Consider the following 23,316-nt stretch of genomic DNA (forward strand, 5'->3'; position numbering starts at 1 on the left):
CAGAGAATTATATAAGACGATAGAAGGATGGATCAGAAATTAGCAACACATACGACATACCCGATATCCTTCCTGGTGAGGTAGAACATGCATTGAAGAAAATGAAGAATCAGAAAGTTCTGGGTGAAGATGAAGTTACGGTAGAGTTGTTAAAATTGGAAGGAAGAGACATAACACAGAAACTGGCAAGACTTCTCAAAATGCATTAGTAAATGCGTGACGCATAAGGAGTGGAATTGTGCAGTCATTGTTTTGCTGCATAAGAAAGGAGATAAATCAGAAATTGGAAATTATAGACCAATTAGCTTGTTATCCCACATCTACAAGTTGTTCACAAGGGTCATTACTAACAGATTAGAAAGAATACTTGATGAGAATCAACCGAAAGAGCAAGCTGGCTTTAGGACAGGATTCTCAACTATGGATCACCTTCACGTAATATCACAGCTAATGGAGAAAGCAAATGAATATAAAACACCATTATGCCTGGCATTTGTGGATTATGAAAAGGCATTTGAATCCATACAGCATAAGGCAATGTTTCGGGCACTGGAAAGACAAGGCATTGATACCCCATATATTATGATTTTGAAGAAAATATACGAGAGTGCTACCTCCTTTATTAGACTAGACAAAGACAGTAGGAAATTTAAAATCGAGAAAGGAGTTCGACAAGGAGACACAATATCTCCGAAGATGTTTACTGCTGCCCTTGAGGAAGCTTTCAGAAGATTAGACTGGTCGCAGAAAGGAGTCAATGTGAACGGAGAGTACCTAAACCATTTACGAGTTGCAGATGACATTGTAGTCATAAGCCACGATCTCAAAGAATTAGAGGAAAATCTTAATCAGTTATGCACAGTTAGTAAGGATTTTGGACTAAAGATGAATATGGCTAAAACAAAAGTAATGATGAACAAGTATGCCACGGAAAGGGAAATAATGATTGAAGGAGCAGTAATTGAAAAGGTGGAGTCATATACTTATCTGGGACAAGTTATTAGCTGTAATAATGATAAATGGCTGGAAGTCAAGAGAAGAATAAATTTTGGATGGATAGCATTCAGGAAATATAGTCACATACGGAGGAGAAATATCCCAATTTGTCTGAAACGCAAAATAATGAACCAATATGTACTCTCCACCATGACTTATGGAACTTGGGCACTCACCAGAAGAATGGAAGAGAAGCTGAGAACTACACAGCGAAGAATGGAACGAATTATATTGGGAATCAGACTGTTAGATAAGAAGAGAAACACATGGATTAGGCAGCAAACTCAAGTAAAGGATATCCTTATCAAAACTAAAGAACTAAAATGGTCTTGGGCAGGACACATAGCTCGAAGACATGATGACAGATGGACTAAGAAAATAACAGAATGGTACCCAAGAGGAACCAGAAGAAAGCCTGGAAGACAACAACGGAGATGGGCAGATGAAATTCACGAGTTCATGGGTAGTAAATGGATGGCCATTGCACAAAACAGAAGGAACTGGAAAGTTGTGGATTGAAAACGGCTGATGTTAAACTAGCCATTTGGTTAATCTTGGTAGATCCTCGAATAGAGATATCCATACTCACAATAGCATTTTTTCCCCATCGCTCACTACTATTTATATAAATTAATTTGTATGACCAGCAGTCTTACAGTTTTGAAAGATGTTGAGTAAAAATGGAAAATAGTAGTCATGTTGATTATCTTCTCTTTCTAGAAATAGAGTCAAAATATTGTACTATTATATTACAAATAAATTTAGAGCTACAAGATCTATAAAACATTATTGTAGGAAATATGGTAGAGCCTGATTCCGTACACAGCAATGAACAGTCTACTTACAGTCTGGTCCACAATACTTACAGTCGTGTTTAACCTACAGACTTCAGGATACTTTTCACAGTTAACCCATGAATTCGTGACAGGTGTGCAATTTTGTGGACGCATTTCACAGAATAACTCTCTTCGAATCCTGAAAGACAAGAATCGGCTATTCAGAATTTATCAATGATGGCTTTCTTATAAATAATAATAATTACAAAGAACTGTCTCTCATACAACGTTTAATATGGATCCGAGATGAATCCGAGAGGAGCTGGTGAAATGCTCAAATTGATTCCAGCTTGGTAAACTCGAAATTCCAAAGGGTTCTTCAGCAAGAAAGACCTTTCCAATGATATTTAGTTTTGCTTCCTCAGATTAGACTGAGTAGGAATTTATTTTTGACAACAAGACATAAACAGTACCAATACATTTTGGAATATAGGGAAAACGTCGTTAATTGGAAACCCAATGGTACAAATTTAGCTTCCACTTAATTGATATTTCAATATTTGCCGAAATTTCTAAATTCTTAAAATAATGTGAAACTGGTGAGCACTTCACGAAAATAGGAACAATTTAGTTTTAATATCTCGTTTTGAAGTTTCTTCCCAATTCTGTTCAAATGCAGCTTTCTAAAAGAAGTAATGACAAAATAGTTATCTATGCGGACACCCAAAGTACAGGTTGAAATAACACATTGTATACGTCGTGGTTTTCCCAATGTCAGCAGGAGGGATAAGACACCCTTCATCCACAAGAAACGTGATCAATTGCTGCTTGTTCGATGGATCTGGAAAAGCTGCTTCAATCGTCCTTCCAGAAGTTCCCACAGATTTTCAATCGGGTTTAGAACTGTTGACTGCGATGGCCGTGGTGTGTAAAATACACTGGTGTGTTATCGTCGTGTAGTAATATGTATGGGCTTTGACAATACCATAGTGCATAGATGTAAACAGTGGCTGCAGGAAGGTACGACTGCTCGTCGAATGGGTGGCGGAGCAAACAGGGGACGTGAGGACCATCTTATCCGTCGACAGGTTTGCACTACACCTACAACCACGCTGACTACCATCCAACGAACTGTGACATCAGCTAGCTATCACCCCATAACCGTCGAACTGGCAGAAGGAGGACATTCTGAAATAGAATGTGTTTAGTGTGCGTAGTGTTAGGCCGTGTGGCGCCTCCAGTTGGTTCCCAATTTCGCGCCGTTTGTACGCTGTAGTAACAAACGGTACTACTATGAATGCCAAGAAAAGTGTTTTGTGTGTGTGTAATGGTGCTGCGTACTGTCCACCTGGGATACAGAATGGCGCTAAGTGATCTTCAGCGATGAATCCTGCTCTGCTTGGGGCCAGATGATCGCTGCATACATGTGTGGTGACAAAGTGATGAACGCAATGACCCTAGCGCCTTTGTTGAAGGCCATACTGCACGCTTTGTTGGTGTCACGGTGTGGAGAGCGATCAGTTTTGAGAGTCAATGGTCGATGCTGCTCGTCAACGGAAATCTCACTGCTTGCTGCTATGTCACCGAATTGTTTGAACCGATCACTCTCCTTTTTCAGCAGAACAACTCCCGAACACGTACTGCAGGGGTTTTCTCTGGGTGCTTCATGGTGTAGATATACTGTCTTGGCCAGCCAGGTCCCGAATTGCACGCTCATTGATCACACGTGGGCCATGCCTGGATGCCATTTACAGAGCCACCTGCAGCCAGCACTGACCACGAATGTTCTGCGGCACTAGTTGCAAGAGGCTTGGTGAGAAATACCTCAGGAGTCTATTCGACGCCTGCACGACTCAATGTCGAGTCACTTAGCTCAATGCCTTAGCAACCGTGGTGGATTTATATCATATTGACCTGTCCGTTGTAAGCATCGTTTTGTGTCATTAAATGTGTTCACACACACACACATTAGCGTCTGCAACGTTTATCATGTGTTCCTGAACTCCTTGGCTATCATTACTCTAAGAACCCTCTCTATTTCTGATCCTTCAAGTGTTTCTAATTTCAAAGAGATACTGAGCGTGTTATGCCCGTAAATTGCGTGTTGTATTTGCCAGTTTACTGACAAAAAACTCGAGTTTCTGGGAGACAAAATCATGCGTTCCTCTCCTGAGACCGACTAACTCACGTTGTGAAAAAAGCGCATAAAATTTCCTCGCGTTATTAACGGAATTCCAGCATGAAAGTTTGCTGAGGAAAATCTTTCAGTTTTGACTTACGAGTATGTGTTGTTTTGACTCATAGAGTATATCCTTTCTTAATGAAGTTCTTAAGTTATTGTCTCTTGAGTTCCCAAGAGGGGAATCAGGGGATTCACCTAAATCAGAGGTTTGACACTCCCCGAACATCATAATTCATAATACAGAAGTTAAGTAGCCCGAAGTCTAAAAGATTCCTTGATAGTCGATAAATTTCTTGATGGTTTGAGGAAAATTTTATCCAGGAGGGGTAAAATATGGTACGAGGACGTCAAAAAGGGAGAGTCCATTTCTTAAGAATAAAACAGGAATTTGTTTTCAAATTTTATGCATTACATCCTGAAAAAGTGCAGAACTTCGTAAAAAGTATGACGCTGAACAGGTAAGGATATCTTTTATTTTACTGGGTGTGAGAGGCTGGTTTAGAAGGTGTATCCAAGCGATCTACTCCTCCTCTATGATAATCTGATTAGGCTGTCGAATTTAACGAAAAAAATCTCATATGGAGGAACTAAGAACTATTAAGGGCATCATACTGGATCCCTGAAACTATTGTATAAAAGTTGGTGAAAATAGTATCCACAGCAGCATTATTGAAGCATTACAATTAGACTCATGGCTGAAGAACTCCACTGTTATAAGTAACTCCTGTATAAATAGGTTCGATTATACAAGGAATGAGAGTGCTTTGCTACTTACACGTTCTGATAGCATATTGAAATGGCCGGTGGCTGCAACTCATCTGGAAACTCCTCTATTCTACTTTCGTAGCAAGGATATTCCCAGTATCCTACCAAGAATTCATTTGATTGGTAGATGAATCCAGAGAGACATGCACAAAGAATCGTAATTTTAAATATTTTCCTGCGCCAGTTTTTTGTCGACAAAATTTCACCTACTCCAGTCACCAACGATGTTTTCAAAAGGTTGGAAGCGTATTCCAGTTTGAATCCCATTTTGAAATGGTCGCTGTAATTCACGGTATCTCTTCTGAAGTTTCTCTGGAAAGTAAAATAAATAAAAGTGAGTGACAAAGTCCATTAACAGAATTGAAGTTCAGTTAATAAGGTTCATATTTGGGTTGGGAAACAGGCAAAATAAAATCAAACCAAAATACTTTAAAATCCACCTTCTAAATCCAGGAAGCATGCATTTAAAGGAGGAATCATAAGTAATCTTGGACTGTGAAGACCGTACGCAGCTTGTGTACTCCAAACATTATGAGCTTTTAAATGCATCACGTCCTTTTATTTCAGTGCTTTGTTCTGAAATGGCTCTAAAATCTGGAGCAGTCGGAACTCAACAGAGACGTTGAAGAAAGTGTGGGAAGGAACAGTTTCGAATTGAGCGAAAAGTGCAGCACGGAAGTTTTTCAAAATATATAGCTCCACTTAAATTCTGCAATTAGGTTTTAATAGGACTTTGATGCCGCTCAGGAGTTCGCAAGAGATCAGTTTAAGAACAGAGAAGGTTGCTGTGCTATGAATTCTTTGAAAATTGACGAAGATTAGAGTGAACGAATTTGAAATTCAGAACAAAATTTTTATGTTAAATACTTAGGAGTAAGCATGGGTGACAGGAAAATGTTCTGAATATTTCGTAGGTTGTTGCTTACTTTAATTTAATGTATGACTTCGTCATTGATGTAACAGCGTATTGAAGCGATAAGTTCAGGACACTGTGTGCACAGCTTTCGTGTTGTGAATTACAGGAGTGGTTTTCTTAGTAGGGACATGGGGGGATTGCTCACAATCGTCCACGATCCCCCAAATCTCTCCCTTTCTTCTCCTTATGGGCATTTTTTCCATCCCGCGACGGGTGCTGGTACCAGGTGCATGTGGTGGTTGTTACGTCCAGTTACTATTATTGGTCGAATAACTCTCCGACTATAGTACAGATGTTCTGGATCGCGGATTTCTGGAGTTCCTTGTAGGTGTTCCTTGGGAGGCCTGTTGATTCTACGCTTTTATATAAGATATTTGACACGAAGCCGGTGATCAGGATGATCGTTCCATATACCACATTTCTTTGACTGTCTTAGACCTCTTCCTCGTAGGTTTTCTTGAGGTTGCTGGTGTTGGGCATCACTATGTCGATCAAGTAGGTAGTCTTTTCCTTCTTGTCAGTGAGGGTTATGTCCGGTCTGTTGAGCGAAATCACGTTACCGTTCTTATGGTGCTTTCCCAGCTCAACTTGTTGGTAGAACGGCCTGAGGTTCGTGATTGTAATAAGGTATACTTTCTTTGATCAACTAGTATTTCTTCAATAGCTTTGATGTATTATCCTGGCAACCTGGTCGTGTCTGTGAGTGTACTCCGTCTGTGTAGTGGTCTCGCATCCAGCGATGATGTACTGGATTGTTCTGGTGGAAGGTGGAATTGTCGACGTGAGGTCTGTCACTCGGGAGCACTTGGCGGTCTATTTTCTACAGTTCCTGGACTGCGAGCATGAATCCTTCGGTTATGGGGAAGAGCTTCCCGCTCGTGAGCCACGAGTTCGAAGCCACCTTATCTATGTAGCCTTGACTGAAGTCAGTGTAGTTCTGCCAAGGAGTACCTTCTTCGCCCATTTTTCTGTCTCTGTTTCTTCTGTCTGTGTGAGTAGTTGTCTCCTTGTTGAGGTTGAGCAGAGTGTGCCGTTAGTTTGTCTTCCTAATGGCTTGGTAGATTGGTGCTGTGTTTTCCTGGAAGTAATCCTTCAGATTCTTAATTGCCTTCTTCTGTTGTTCAATGAGGTCTGTCAAACTCCTCCCTCCCTCGTTCAGGGCTATGGTCAGTCTCCTGATGGCCAAATTCGGGTGATGTTGGTGGCTCTTGATCATTATTATCCTGATCGATTTCATAATCTCCTCCAGTGTTTGTGCAATCTATGATCCCGAAGAAGGATGTAAGTATTGGGACTGCGTAGGTGTTTATGATTTTAACTGTGTTCTCCCTGTTTAGCTTTACTTTTAGCAGGCTTCTGTCTATGATATGATGGTATTTCTCTGTCACGCGAACCTTGATTATTATCATCATTATTATTCGGCATTATTGATATTTCATGATTTTAATTCGATGAGATGTACCGTATTTAGTTTAAAATTCGTTGTCTAGTTTTATACGCCAAATTCGAGAATACTTAAAAGGGAAGAATCTTCGAGAACACGCAGAACCATATTTGCATTATGGCTTTATAGTTATTTACAAGAGATTTGGATTATTATCTGTTATTAAGGATTGTTTCGAAATTACAAATCAGATAAACAGATAATCAGATAAGCCTTCTTTGGGTGAATGAGTGTTGCAGTGGGTCATTCATGATGAATGGAATCCAAATTTTTCTGTCATTTTTTTGACTGCAACGGATCAGGTGCGGAAAACGAAGTTTTTTTACTTTTTTACTGCTTCAGCCTTAATGTACACTTTTGGTTTATCGAATTCAGTATTAGTCACCAGCCCAGTAAGCCAGCCTTTGGATACCTGGTTCTTGTGTATATGCAAAGGGGACCAGAGGTTTTTTTGCAATCGAGAGAATCTCATACATCAGGCATCATCGAGACACAGCACGTGTCGGATTTTTTGAAAATTCAGAATTTCTGAGTTTCTACTGTAGCTTAAAGAAACAAATTTGATCAGTGTTTGTCCCTAAGACACATTTCCCTTGGATACAACACCGTGCTGGGTCTAATTCAAATTAAACGAGCACTAACTTACCTGTTACAAGGAGTGCTTCCTAGTTTGCGATGACTTCATGCTGGTATCTACGGTCCGAATACTCAATTGTGGTGCGAGCTCTGATGACAAAACAGAAAACATATCGTCGAAACAAAAAGCGCACCCTTACACGACGAGAGCAAATTAAAAATAATGGTGTCAGGGCGTTTTCAGCAAAATGAATAAATTATTGGACTCTTTTGTCCTTACTTTCATAGTACTACTTCAAGCTACGTAATTTTCGAAACTGTTTGGTTGTGAGATGCATTTCTGCTAATGCAGGAATGCATTTTGGCCAGCTCCAAACGACCGCTCATAGTAAATTAATTAATTGCCTACCATTCCAGCATGGGACGAGAACAAATTAAACATTTATGGAGCTTTCGGAAAGAACGAAATGAATATATGACTTACTGACCAATAAACAGACTGCTCTTCATAATTGGACTAGTAATATTTCAAATTGCTTTATTGTGATGGACTGCTGCAGTCAGCATTATTATTGATGTGATTTCTCTCCTGCTTTATGTTTTCCTTGTAAAATTCTGTTTTTGAGATATATTGTGCATCCACTGCTTTAAAATTACTTTAATATTACATTAAGCTACTTTAATAATGCCATCGTGTGTAGCACAGTTGGAAAAATCGCCGTCCGGGTGGAAAAGAAATGTGGTTAAGTCGCTGATGCATCTGCAAATCTTATAACAAAGTTTAAACCTGTGCGCTGAGTTGGCTTTGCATTAATGAACATTAACCCTTCATTTGTAGGAATAGATTGGTCTCTAACGCTAGTGAAGGCTCAAAGTTGGGAGAGGCTGATATCAAGTTGTAATTCTCACACATGGCGATCAGTTTCTGAGTGATCGTGGGGAGGAGAAGTGGAGGTGCCATTATCTCGGCTTTTACTCATCTACGAACCACTCTATTCTACTTTTTTTTAGCAAATATACTGCCAGTATCTTACCAAGAATTTGTTTGTCTGATACATAAATCCAAACAGGCAGGCAAATATAATTAAAACTAAATATTTTTCTGAGCGATTCTTCGTGGACAGTAACTCGCTCATTCCAGTCACCAAAGACATTTTCATAAGAAAGGCAGCGTATTTTAACTTTACGTCCATTTCAAAATGATACTGTAATTCGCAGTATCTCTGGAAAGTAAAATAAATAAAATTGAAAGACAGATGTATTAAGATGCATATTTGGGTATACACGGAGCAATACACACTGCGCTACCATTAATATTCGGACACCTGCCTTTAGACAAAAAAAAAAAAAGATAGCTTTCATTGTGTCATTTAATATTTTGGGCTGAAATCTTTTGCTTTTATGATGGTCTTCAATCTTCGCGGCATACTCTCAACCAGCCTTTTATAAATGTTCCTTCACTCGGCCTTTAACGCAGCCACCAGTTCGGCCTCGTTCTTTGGGCAATCTTGACATGCACGTGCTCGTATTGGATCGAGCAGTACTCGATCCAAAGATGCTCAATAGGGTTCAGATCAGCACTCTGGGCTGCCCAATCCAACTTTTCCACACCCATGTCCTCAAACCACTCCGTTACGACCCGAGCAGTATGGCATGGCGCGTTGTCTTGCTGATACAGGTATGAGCCTTCCCCGAAGTATTGCCATAATGTTGGAAGTGCATAATTGTGTAGAGTGTCCGGGCATTGCACAGCATTCGTGGTTTTGCCGATAAAGATTAACGGGCCCAAGCCAAGCCATGAAAGGATGCCCATACCATGACACTGCCTCCACAAAACTTCATTGTTGGAAGGATACAATCAGGAAGGAACTGTTCCCCTGGCATTCGCCACACCCAGGAACAGCCGTCAGACTGGTATTTTGCGAACCTCGACTCGTCTGTCCATAGGACTGTTTTCCACTTCTCTACAGTCCAGGATTCGCGCTCCTTACACCACGTTTATCGGCGTCTAGCCATAATTCTCTTGTCCCGTTCTGTTAATTTTGGGGTTTACCAGCAGATTCAGTCCCATTCCTCTGCCATTTGCATATGACGTCACTAACCATTGATTTAGGGATCTTCTGGGTGACTGCGATGTCTCGTACACAACGCTTGCTTATGTGGCATCCTACTATCATTCCACGTTGGAACTCTGTTAATTCTGTTGAACGTGTCATCTTGTATGCCCACTTTTGCAATTGTCTGTTCGAAGCCCAGTGTGCATATTTATGGCAGGTTCTGTAACGTGTTGCATGCATAGGACCTGCTTCCCCATCCATGGAGGAATGTCCGGTTTATTAATGGTAGGGCAATCTATATTGCTCCGTGTATATTGTCTGTAAAGTGCATGTGTTCTGTGGTCGATTTTCTGTTTGCTGGACGAAGAAACCCAAATTTCTGTGAGAACAAACCATGCTATCCTTGCCTGAGATCTGCTAACTCAACCAATTCCTCCCGTTATCGACGGGACTCAAACTTAGGTCTTTTCCAGCCGGTGTGGGGGAGGACGGCAGTTGTACCAACTGTGGGCGCGCTGTGAAGTCTTTATATTTCTCAAAATACATTTTGGAAACAGTAGAAATATTGGAATTTATAGATTAGGACTTTTCAAGACACCAATGTTTGTTTTACTGGAGATGTCCTAACATAAAGAAACCTCTTAACATTACTTTAAGTTACTCCAATAATGAGGGAGCTCATTCCTGATTGATATCTTTTTTTTTTTTTTTTTCAAATTTATGCCACCGTGAACTGATCAAAATTTTTTCTCGATTTTCTTAACACTTCAAAAGCAACTTCTTAAAAAGTTCCAACAAGGTTAAGAAAATACTCACTTATTAGTTTCCACGAAAGGATATCATTTAGAGATTTACTCAAAAATTAATAGTTAATGATTCTGTTTTATACAAAAAAAACGCATGATTATCCTCAGAAGACGAAGGATTTATAGTCATTCGGATCCCCTAAAATGAACGTCCCGTTTCTATTTCTGATTATATTATTATAATTACAATTTTACCATTTATATAAAAATTTGAACTCCTGTTGAGTCAATCAATATGCGACATTCTTACATCTCTTTCATATTGTAACACTAGAGGTCGCTAGTCACGTTTGTCAATAAATATTTGTGAAATAAATCGCTTGACGTTATTCCAACAACGTGTTGTTTGTTCAGTGATTTTAGTCATAAAACAGTGATTTATTTGGCTTTTTATAAGTAAGGTAAGTTTCTCTACATCACTTGGGAGAAAGAGTGAAAATTGTAATATTTGCTTCACGATTAAGTGTCATATTTTGCTTATCTTATGTGCTTATTATGTTCTCTACATACATCAGAGGTATTACTTAAATTAAAACGCATGTGAAGCAAGATATACAGCAAGCAAGCTGTATATCTTGCTTGAGTACTAATCATTCGATTGTCTTCACTAAACTGCAGTCCATACATCTTCCTCAGTATACGAAGTGATAATAAGCAAACTTTTCTTATATAGTATGAATATTCCTTGCGATTATGCTTGTGAAAACACAGTTGTTGTTGTAATAGAGTTTCAGGTGCATCAGCGACTAAGGCCATATTGCTCCGTGTATAGTTTCTGTAAATTGCGTGTGTTCTGAGGTCGATTCTCTGTTTGATGGACGAAAAATCCGAGTTTTCGGGAGAAAAAACCATGCTGTCCTTGCCTGAAACCGACTGCCTCAGCCACGTTGTAAAAAAGGCTCATAAAAATTCCTCCGGTCATCGATGGAACTAGAACTCAGGTCTTTTCCACCCAGTGTGGGCAGAATGGCAATCCAACCAACTACCCACGAGGTATGACAACACAGAAATCGTTTGAAGTTTACTTTTATAGACTCCAATTTGAAAGTTTTGATGTGGTGACCAAACGACACTGTATAATCTAGGATGGATAGTACCAACTGTTTTTAAAGATGGATAACGATCCCAGAAATCCTCGGTCCTTGTACATCCCTTGGACAAGTTTCTTATATCCTAGACTTCTCTACAGATTATACCCATTTGTATCGTGTCTGTGAATTGTGTATGTTCTCTGGTTGATTTGCCTGTTTTGCTGGACTAAAAACCCCAGTTTCTGGGGGGAACCTTGCTGTCTACGCCTGAGACTGACTAACTCAGCCACGGAGTGAAAAAAGTCCATAAAAGTTCCTCGTGTTATCGACGGGATTCGAACCCAGACCTTTTCCACCTGGTATGGAGAGGACGGTGACAATACCACTGTGCTATCGCGCACTGTCTACACAATATAGTCCCACCACGATAATGAAATTAAGGTATCGCTTCTTTCTAATTGTTTAATACTTCTTTAAATTTATTCAAATTATTCACATGCGCCATACTAATGGAAGTCGTTCCAATAACCAATTGCCCCTTGATTGAAAAATTTTCACATCTTTCCAGTTAAAATTTATGTTCCCCCATGTGTCATTTGAGAAAGGGTAAAGATGTCCACAACAACAAAATGCAGATTCAATATAACCTTGGCCAGTGAAATTACTTTAGCAAACATTAATGATGAATGGCTAACTTAAGAGATGGTACCCTATATCACGATTTGTGTGATTTTTTGATGCAGGCAGGGACACCATTTCATCTTCGCCACACACGGATTCTTTGACCATCAGTAACCAAATAGAACCTTGGCTGATTACTAAAGACAATCGCCGTTGTTCATCCCAGCCGATTCTGCCTTTTAAGTTGCTGTGCACGAAGAAAGTGGTGATGGGGCGTTGACGTAAGCACAATCCTGCCTTTGTGATGAATGACCATTAACTGTAATCTATCTCAGAGAGGTAAATTTGTCTGAAGCAACCTGCTGGAAAAACTATGAGGTCCTTGCGTTTTGGTAATACATTAGCTGAATAATAGCTGTGGGAGTGTACTGCCATCCTCTGGTATTGGTCTCTGGTATATGGCCTAGGTTGACGTTAACACCTGCGGTTAGCAAAACACACCCGCTACTCTACAACCCCATTAAAAAGGCACATATGCATCGATTGTTTTTTTTTATTCTGTTATAGGATGCTTTAAGACTCTGACTCTGGAGGGGTGGGGGTCAAATACCTGTACTTGGACCGTCCAGCCGCACGGTGATGACCTGTTCAAACTCCAGTTGCATAATCGCAACTCGTAGACGTGATATGGTCAGCTCAGAAGCCTTTACAACAAATGACTACTCACCAATATTTGGTCTTCCTTTGCACTCCTTATTGTTATTTTCACCTGCAACTTATAACCTGTTAGAATATATCAATATTTTTCTTGCTGAGTGCATTATATGATATTTGTATCCTCACCCCAATCTAATTTTATAGCCTAATAATATTTGTTACTGCAGTTTTTGATTATTTGTTTAAGGTTCCAAAATTCAGTTTTAAGAGGTTGTTGAAATATGAGTAATTAATCCAAGGTGTGCTCCTTCATAATAGTCTAGTCGTAATTCTAAAACGCTGGACCAAACATTAAAACGCTGGAGTGTGACAAATAGTTATTTCCCAAATCACATATTCTTATATTTACTATTATTGTCTGCATATTCAAACGAGATGGAGCATTTCATTTAAATTTTGTTCATCTTTCAGAAGCCCTCGCTGATTGACGCAACTTCAAGAAGAACAGAAAGTGGAATGAGTTTAATTCTGTGCATTCTCTCTATTTCCTGTCTTATACAGCTGCCGATGCTAACAGGAGTAAACGTGAAGCCTTTGGAAAATCCGACAATGGCCAACTGTAAAGCATCCTATTCCTCTGCCCCGACTGGTTGCTTAAGTACTAAGGTGGCTCACTGTGGCCCTGGAATCCAATATCTTAACCAGTCACTGGAACATCGAGTGGCACTTGAACCCATGGTTAATGTTTTCATGACTGACCTCTGTCAGTCAGATTGGAGTGAGGACGTTTTCCTTAGAGTATTATGTAGGAATAAGCCGACACCACAACCAACCAAATATCACTTCAATGACCACAGCTGTTATCTAGATTTGGTTAGCAATGTGTTTTCATATGATCGGTAAGGAATACTAACACAACACGCTAACTAACTGCAAATTTTTGGTGCCTCACAGTTACTTTACAAATTATGCTAATTCTATCAAAATGATGGCATTAACAGCAGATCTTAGTTAAAATGATAATTAGGATAAACCTATTGATCATTTTAACTTTAAAAATAATTGAACACTGCAAATCCTTCGTCTTAATTGCCAACGACTTTGTTTTTTATTTTCTGACTTCACTGAATAAATGTTTTTATTGCTCAACTAAGTGTACTGATTTAATTTTTTGTGAAATACAAAATTTTCAGGGTCATCACACTATGTCATAGTGATTTATGTTTCCTTTAATTTAACCCCCAATTTCTACAAGTAGAAATTTGAAGATTTTATTTTGGACAATTTTGGCATCTGCAGTATTTATTGCCTAAAACAAATTAGCTTGGCAGAAGGAAATTCATATCTCTGTGGACATGCACTTGGTTTGAAAAAGGGTCGGGTCCTTTTTCAAACCAAGTCGAGTTCGAGACCACGTGACTGCAAAATACAGATAATGATTACTGACATTGAACTCCGCTGACCCACAGAGCTCCTTAAATGTAAAGATGTTTTGAATCTGCTACGAACGTATATAGAGAACATTTTAAATTTTTCCTTAAAACCACATTGAAAGAATATTTAAAATTATACACTATTTAGCTTTTTATAATATTTCATGAAATTAATTAACATACAATTAATTTCATAAACACCCCAATCTCTAGTGTACATATGGTTCTTAGCCAACCGACCCAAGAAATCACCCAACATACTTACCTGGCGCTGGGGACTCCCTGATCAGTAAGGGGGATCCCTCAGGGAGAGGCCAACCCATAGCACTTAGGGTTGGCTGAAATCTGCCACTTTCCCAAACTGGGATAGATGGAGCGTGGAATTTTTGTTTTGGGGGATTGCGTTCGCGCTAACCCCTTATTTATAAAAAAAAAAAAAAAAAAAAAAAATTAGAAAGTGTCAATGGTGCAATAGGTCACACTGGAGTGGTCAACTACTCCCTTGGTCAACTACTCAGATGGATACCACCACCCATGGGGGTGGTATCCATCTGAGAATTGTAAAATTGAATAAGTAACATTAGTCTTCTCCTTAGGTGAAGCGTTACTTATTCGAAGTAACGAGTAACGATTTTACAATTCTCAGACGAATTTCGCTGGCCAGGGACACTCCTGGCCAGCGAAAGAGCCCTGGGAGACTCCTGGCCACTCCTCGTCAGCCGAACCCTGGATGAATCCTCATCGAACGGGTTCGGCTGACGCTGGTTAACTGACCGGCGTGGGATCATCTGGCCGTTTGCCCTCTGCAGGGGGTGGCCTTCCGCTCTGCCTACCTTTGCTTCCTTCCCATTTCTTACCTTTCCTATTAAACTCGCCCCGTTCCTCTAACTCGGCCTCTCTCCTGTCTTGCTTTGCAAGTGGGGAGAGAGCCCGTCAGGCATTCCTTCTACTTTCCTGGCCCGGCTCTTCGTGCCGGTGTACGGATGCTGAGAGGCTCCTTCCATGGTAATCGAGCCTCCCAGTAACTAAGAGGCCAGTCAAACAACACACTACTCACACATAACCCACACTGACTGGCCTTGCAATGTTATGCAAACATCACAGAATACTCAACGCGGATTTGTGGGGAACCACAGGAACCGCTTGACAAAACCACTATGTCCACTATTTCAACCCTTGTGGGTAGCACAGTTGGTAAAATCGCCATCCTCCACACACGGGGTGAAAAAAAACCTGAGTTCGAGTCCCTTTAATGACGGGAGGAATTTTTATGGGCCTTTTTCACAACGTGGCTGATTTAGTCAGTCTGAGGCGAAGAGTGCATGGTTTTTTCTCTCGGAAACTCGGGTTTTTCATCTAGCAAACAGAAAATCGACCATAGAACACACGCAGTTTACAGACAATACACAAAGAGCAAGTCGTGATGCACCAAAAACACCACTACAACAACAAATATTTCAATTATCCATGTATGTGGCGCCGAGTTGCCATGGTATTGAACTACTTTCAAATAAATATGACATTGCCAAAAGGTTGATCTGCCATTTATTTAAAATATGAGAAAATAGCTAATAACATATTAACCTAATGCAGACATTGCCAAAGAGACATTGCAATAACCTTCCAAGTACGCTACATTCAAACAAATGTCTCAAAGTAGTGCAATATCAATGCAACTTGTACTAAAGGTAAAGTTGACTCTACTTGAAGATTACATTAACTACGTAGTTAAATCCTGCTGATCTCAAAAATAACACGAGACTGGAGATAGCGAAAAGATATAAGTTCAGTTATTCTGATTTTTTCTTTAACTTCATTCAGCCACTGTTGGCAATACAACTGTTTGAATTTTTTAAAAAAATAGCCAAAAACTTGCCTTTACAATGAATTGCGCTGGTATTGTACTACTTTCATGCAAAAGGTTAATTGGCCATGCTCAAAAGATGAGATTGCAATGTCAGTCTTGAAGGACTAACTCTTCCTCAATAGATAGCAGATGATCTCTAGTGACAACCCCCCAACAAAACAATTGTAAAGTTGTTTGAGGTGAACTGTCATGAGGTATACGAAATCAGAGTTGTAATATAACTAACGCTATCTGTTTGAGTGGCGTCACTAGAAACAGCCTTCTGCTGATGAAGAACCAGTTAGTCTTGAAACGTGCTTTCATAGCAGTCTCTCATCTTTTAAATAAAATGGCCAATTTATCCTTGTTGAAGCCACCTGCTCGAAAGAAGTGCAATAACTGGGCAACTCGCTATAAAGGCAAGTATGTTCTGCCGTGAGAATCAAGATCATTGCAGTTTAAATCCCAAGAGCTGCAAAAAAACTTATGAAAGAACAAGATAGTTCTTTACACATCTTATAATAATAAAATTTAAAAATCTTATGGACAGTAAACTTCATAACTTAGCAGGAAGTGTTGTTTCAAATTGCATGACATGGTAACCAGTTTGACTTCACTCTCGGACTGAGAACACAGAGAGATTATCAATGCCCAGTGTGGGTACAACTGGGAAAATGTATGCATCATTAAATCTGTGTTTAATCTCTTCCATAAACAGCGACTTTCTGATAATCTTGAGCTTCTCCAAAACTACGTAACTAACCACCACGATTTCCTATCTTAAATCCGGAAATTTTTAAAATCCATCTCATGAGACTTCAAAGAGTTTACTATAGTTTAATTTGAACATGGAGTGAATTATACTGACAACATATTTGCAGCCGCTTAGCTAAACTTCCAAAATATTTTCCTACATATCAAAATTATAAATTTAAAAAAAAATTAAATAAGTCGAATTTGCCCATTAATGATTAATTTGCGAATTTGTGATCTCATGTAAAATCGACACATGAGAACTCATTTATTATTATTATTATTATTATTATTATTATTATGCAAGAAAGCACAAGGCTTATGCTACACCAGGAACAGGCTACCATCTGTTGTTGTAGAAGTGGATGGGTTGAATAAATTTAAGGAAGAACTAGACAAATTCTTGGAAGGTGCAGATGGGTGAACTGTGCTGTTTTTTTTTTTTTTTGGATGATGCTGTATAAACTTGCTTTCTTGCATTATTTGCAATTACTGCTATTACTATTAAAAGGCTGTCATAAGGACAAAAGTTTCAACATACATTATTAATTTTCATGTAAATAAAGACTATTTGTAGAAATGCAAGTTTCTCGACATTATGGTTTGGCAACGAGCATAAGTTATTATGTTACTTAAATATACGTTATACATAAGCTTCCATATACATAGGTTATTATAATGTCCACTAGATGGCAGCACAGAGTTTATTTGTACATACCAAAAATATTTAAAATTACAATTTTTGTAAAGCTAATTGAAATTATAAAACCATGCAGGGATCAAAATGGAAAATTTAAACGAACGGGACTTTCATTAATAAAATATTTTACTTTTAATAAAGGAGTAGACATGAAATTACAGATGCGTATAATGAATAAAAGCAATTGGGTGCGTTTTGGAACCCGGCCATTCCTAAACCAGAAATTAGGTTCACTAATAAATGCCGAAAGATTTTTTAATAATGCTGCTTTTCGAGAAATCATATAAATCTTGTAACAGGACAGTAGCGTATCCAGCTGTCATCGTAAGGGAGGGTATGGCGATCAGGTCCAGGTATCATGGTAAGGGGGGGACATGGTGACCAGAGTTTTGAGTTTTTTTTAGAACGCCTCCTGCCTTCTTTTTCTGCCCACTCCTGAATACGCCCCTGTAACAGGAAAATACCAAATTAAACTATACAAATTAAAATTGGAATGGAAAATGACCCCTGTGAAAAAATGGACCCTAATTAAGAAAAAAATACCCTTTTCCAATCGATAATAAGCATACTCTTCTTACAGCTTGAACAATAAGAAAACAAAGGTTGTTAGCATTTAGCATTAGCAAATGTAGCATTAGTAGAGGCATTTGATGCAAGAAAGCAAGCTTATGCAGCATCAGCCAAAAAAAAAAAAAAAAAAAACCACTTCCACTTCACCCCTCTGTTCGTTCAAAATACCTGTCCAGCTGAGCCTTAAACTTATTTAGGCTATCAACCTCCACTACAAGGGATGGAAGTCTGTTCCACCAACCAACCACCCGCTGGCTAAAGGCAAATTTCCGCACGTCTATCCTACATCTGTCTTTCCTCAATTTGAATTTATGCCCTCTCAGGTGATTTTTCTGAGCTAGAGGAAGAATCCCATCAGCATTGAGCATGCTCAAACCATTCAAGGCTTTATACACCTCTATCAGATCACCTCGCCTGTGCCTAGTCTCCAGACACTGTAATTTGCAAAACTTAAGCCTTTCTTCGTAAGAGCACCCCTTTGTTCCATTCACTAATCTCGTTGCCCTTCTCTGTACTCGTTCCAGCAGCTCTACATCCTTCTTGAAATGAGGCCTCCAGACCTGTATACAGTATTCTAGGTGTGGCCTGACCATTGCTTATACAAGGGAATAATCACTTCCTTATACCTGCTGGAAAAATTCCTGTATATCATTGACAATACTACACGAGCTACTCTTGCAGCTCGTCTGCACTGCTCAGAGAACTTCATATCTGCCTGCACAACCACCCCCAAGTCCCTTTCATTCTCTACCACTGTCAGTGTAGTACCACAGAGTTGATACGTTGCTCTGGGGTTGCTGTTTCCCATGTGTAGCACTTTACATTTGTCAATGTTAAACTTCATTTGCCACCTCTCAGCCCATCTGCTCAACCTTTCCAGATCCTGTTGCAGTAGCACAGTGTCAGTAGTGTCCTTGACAACCCTGCCAACCTTTGTATCGTCTGCAAACTTGGACATTAAGCTTGATATACCATCATCAATATCATTTATAAATACAGAAAACAATAATGGACCCAACACTGAGCCCTGAGGGACTCCATTAATAACATTAGTCCACGATGAGCAGTGTCCATTGATTACCACTCTCTGTCTTCTCCCCCTCAACCATCCCTTTATCCATAGCAGCAATTTGCCTCCAATGTCACACTGCTCCAATTTGTGTAGCAGTCTTCCATGTGCAACAGTATCAAAAGCCTTTCTAAGATCCAAATATATAATATCAAAGCTATTCCCTGCATCCAGTTCTTTTATGACTGCATCATAGTATCCAATCAAATTGGTCAGGCAAGACTTCCCCTTAACAAAACCATGCTGTGTCCGAGCTATAACTGAAGTCTTGTCTAAATGATCCTGCAGTGCTTCTTTAAGGAGTGCCTCCATTAATTTTCCTGGTACAGAAGTTAAGCTCACAGGTCTATAATTACTTGTGTCAGCCTTTGATCCTCCTTTGTGAATTGGGGTCACATTTGCACATTTCCAGTTTATGGGTACCTCCCCTGAGTCCAAGGAAGCTCTCATAATTATGGCTAAGGGTTTGCTTACTTCTTTTGCTGCCTCCTTTAATATAACTGGATAGATCCCATCCACCCCGGGTGCCTTTCTTGTGTTTATCTTCAACAGTTTCTCCTCCACTTTACTCCCAGTTATTTCAAGATTCTGTAGCTTACTGCTAGAGTTGAATACACCTCTGGCATTCCCCTCGCTGAATAACTCCTCATGTGTGAATGTCGATGCAAAATATTCATTTAGTTTGTTAGCTACCTGAGCAGGATCATCACCAGTTGACCCATCAATATCAAGTGGACCAATCTGATCCATCCCCTTCCTTCTAGAGTTTATATAAGTAAAGAACTCTTTGCTGTTTTTCTTTGCATCCCTTGCCAAGGATTTCTCGTAATCTGCCTTCGCCTGCCTAACCTCCTTTGTAACTTGGTTGCATATCAACTTGTATCTATCATAGGCTTCTGTGTCATGTGTTAATTTGTATGTATCCCATGCATTTTTCTTCTCTGCCATATGCCTCATTAGTTCATCTGACATCCATTTTGGCCTAAACCTTGAACAATATTTCTTAGTTGGTATGTAAAGCCTAGTAGCTTCCAAGATACATTCTTTGAATGCTTCCCATTTTGAATTTGCTGTTGGTAACATCATCAGTTGGTCCCACTGTATAGAATTTAAATACTGTCTCAGTCCATCGTAGTCGCCTTTACGGAAGCAATAACCCTTCCCTTTACCCCTAATGTTAGTTACCTCTTTGAGTAAATCCCACTTCAGCTCACTGTGATCACTGCCACCTAGTGGTTCATTTATCTGCAGATTCTTAATGCATGAAGAATCACTGCTGATAATCAAATCAAGAGTATTACTCCCTCTAGTTGCCTCCCGAACATGCTGATGTAGAAAACAATCATCCAATAAATCCACAAAAGCCTTGCTAGTGTGTGAGTGACCAACCCACAAATTCCAGTCAATATCTGGGAAATTAAAATCCCCCATTATAAGACTCTCTGATTTACTGGCCCACTCTATTTCCCTGTACAGTTTCTTATTATACGCATGAGAGTCATTAGGCCTATAGCACACTCCTACTCTCAATTTTGATCTCCCAATGCTGATGTCACACCAAACTGACTCAACACTGCACTGTCCAGCGATGTCGACTGGCTTCACTTCCTTGGTTTTTATGTGTTTCTTAACTAACAGCATAACCCCTCCCCCCTTCCTATCCTGTCTATCCTTTCTGTAGACGTTGTACTCCCCAAATTGCAGTTCTGCATCCCTTATATCTGTGTGACACCACGTCTCTGATATCCCAACAATATCTGCCTTTGATGTTTTGAGCAATACCTCAAATTCATCAAATTTATTTACTAAACTCCTAGCATTGGTGTACACGCAAGTATACCTGCACCTGTTTCTATTCTTAGCTACCCTAACACAACCCATGTGTTTACTTGTACCGCAATGGCTCCCAGCAGTCTCTGAAATATCATGCATCTTGTTTTTCAGGCTTCTGCTCATTCTAATAGAAGCAGTGCAAAAATCTCTTTCACCTCTGCCAGTGGCTACTGTCAATCTATTGGTCTTTGTCTCCCCCCAAGCTAGCAGTTTTCCGACCCACCTAACACCGCCTCGATAGCATCAGCAAATATTCTTGCACCCTTTCTATTTAAGTGTATCCCATCCCTGTAGAAGCAATCTCTCCTGTTAACAAGTACAGTCCAGGCTGAAAAAATTCTACCCCTTGAGCCTTGCACAATCTTTCCAGGGCCGAATTGATCGACAAGGCTCTCATCATATACTCCCTCCTATCGTGTCTGGGCAGAATTGCAGACACTTTCAAATTCAACCCTAATTCGCGGCTTTTGTTCAACAGTGACCTGTACTTGTTAAGTAATTCTGCCGTTCTCCTACTCTTAATATTATTAGTGCCAACGTGTACAACTATGTCACCTTTTGTGCCCTTAAAAGATGATATTCGCTCTACAACGTCATCAACCTTTGCCCCTGGCAGACATACCCTGGTCCTGTTCCACCTATCCTTTTTACAAAGCATGTTCCCCGTTTCCCTGACAATAGAGTCACCAACAACTACTAGTTCCTTCGGGACCAGCGCATTCTGCCTTGGGGGTTGTATCTGTGTCACGTGATGCCCAAGTGCAAGCTCTGGCGTTGATGTGGGCAGCTGAGAGCTTGATGGGCCCCTCAATTTAGTTTCTTCGAGGGCATCCACCCTGTCCTTCAAGCTCTCATATAGGCCCACAAGAACGCTGAGTTGTTGCCTGATATCGATACACTCCTTGCATCGCGCACACACAAAGACATCCCCCATGGCAGTATCATGTCCCGTACCCGATTGCTCTGCAAACATCAAGCAAACAGTGCATTTTATAAGGCTGTGAGTCAGAGGACAACTGCCCCCCTCAGTTCTGCTCTGAGCCACAGCACTTCCATTAGCATGAGCCTTTTGCTTTGCTGCTCTGGTCTGAGTCATGATTCTATTAATTAATTAATTAATTAATTATAATTAATTATGTTATGTTATTAATTATGTTAAATATAATTAATTATATTACGTTTGTAATCTAAAAAACACAATCAATGAAGCAGATAACAAAAGAGGCATTTTAGAATGCACAACTTGTTGAATGGATTCCACTTCTATCAACCAAAAATATAAGTTATGGTTACTTAGGAACACTAACACTATATGATAGTGTGGAAGATTGGAACAGCGTTTTCTGCATGCTGGCCATACACGAAATAGGCGCAATTATAAAAATATCCAGAATACAACAGCTGTCAAGGACAGATTGTATGGTATACAATTAAATTTTAAACTGACTACCAGGAAGACAAAACCGAAATGTCGTGCCTCGAGCATTTTGTTGTGTGGTTTGCTTATTCGCTGGCATTCCAGAGATTTTATTATTTTTTAAATTATATTTTAATTGTTTTTTATATTTTTGCTGGTTCCTGTTTTTCAGGAGCTGGAACTTTGCTGGACTTTGTTTTTCAGAGAGGTAGGATTTTGCTGGTGTTGATTGCTGAGTATTGTTAAGTTACAGAAGTTAACGTATATAGGAACATTAAAAATTTATCAATAATGGTAAACTTGTGATGTTCAGTCTACGAAGTTTGCCATATGAGTTAGAAGCATTATCTTCTCATTTTATCGAGATTGTCTCGCTTTTTTCGGCTTTGAAAAAAAAACGGGTCTTCTATTAATATGAATGGACCTTGTTTTCGGGTCGTAACCATACTCCTACGTTTTGTTATTAGTAATGATGGAAGAAAAAAAAGTGTGGGTCAGCAACAGCAGGTTGACAAAGATCGTGATGTGCCAGAACTCGCCGCTCTCTGTGGTAATCATTACAAATGCGAGGCCGAAACGCGTCAGATTTTCAAATCATGTGTTAAAATTGATTGACATATCCCACAAGAAAGATTAATTTAATTAATAGCTTCGCGGATAGCTAGTTTTATCACCGAATTTACTACCCGAATCTCTGTTCCTACTTCAAGCTTCAATCTCTGGAAACTTAAAGAATTGTACTGGATCTAAAACAGTTGTATCACATCTTCTCTAGTTCTTCTCTCGTATCTACCTGCCAGATCTTCTATGCCACATTGATCTGCGTGTTCCAGGTGTGGTTGCTAGACAGAAGACTACTTTCCACATC

The 23,316-nt window shown here is 39.6% G+C and overlaps 1 non-coding gene across 1 annotated transcript; it reads left to right on the top strand.

Moving 5' to 3' along the window:
- Window positions 1-14,517: 14,517 nt before the first annotated feature.
- On the top strand, window positions 14,518-14,680 carry LOC150078772 (U1 spliceosomal RNA). The gene has a single exon (XR_016547593.1). It is a non-coding gene; the product is annotated as a U1 spliceosomal RNA (small nuclear RNA).
- The last annotated feature ends 8,636 nt before the right edge of the window (window positions 14,681-23,316 follow it).

This window comes from Mastigoproctus giganteus, chromosome 10 (genome assembly GCF_048544385.1).
Source record: "Mastigoproctus giganteus isolate SK-2022 chromosome 10, ASM4854438v1, whole genome shotgun sequence".
Classification (NCBI taxonomy): domain Eukaryota; kingdom Metazoa; phylum Arthropoda; class Arachnida; order Uropygi; family Thelyphonidae; genus Mastigoproctus; species Mastigoproctus giganteus.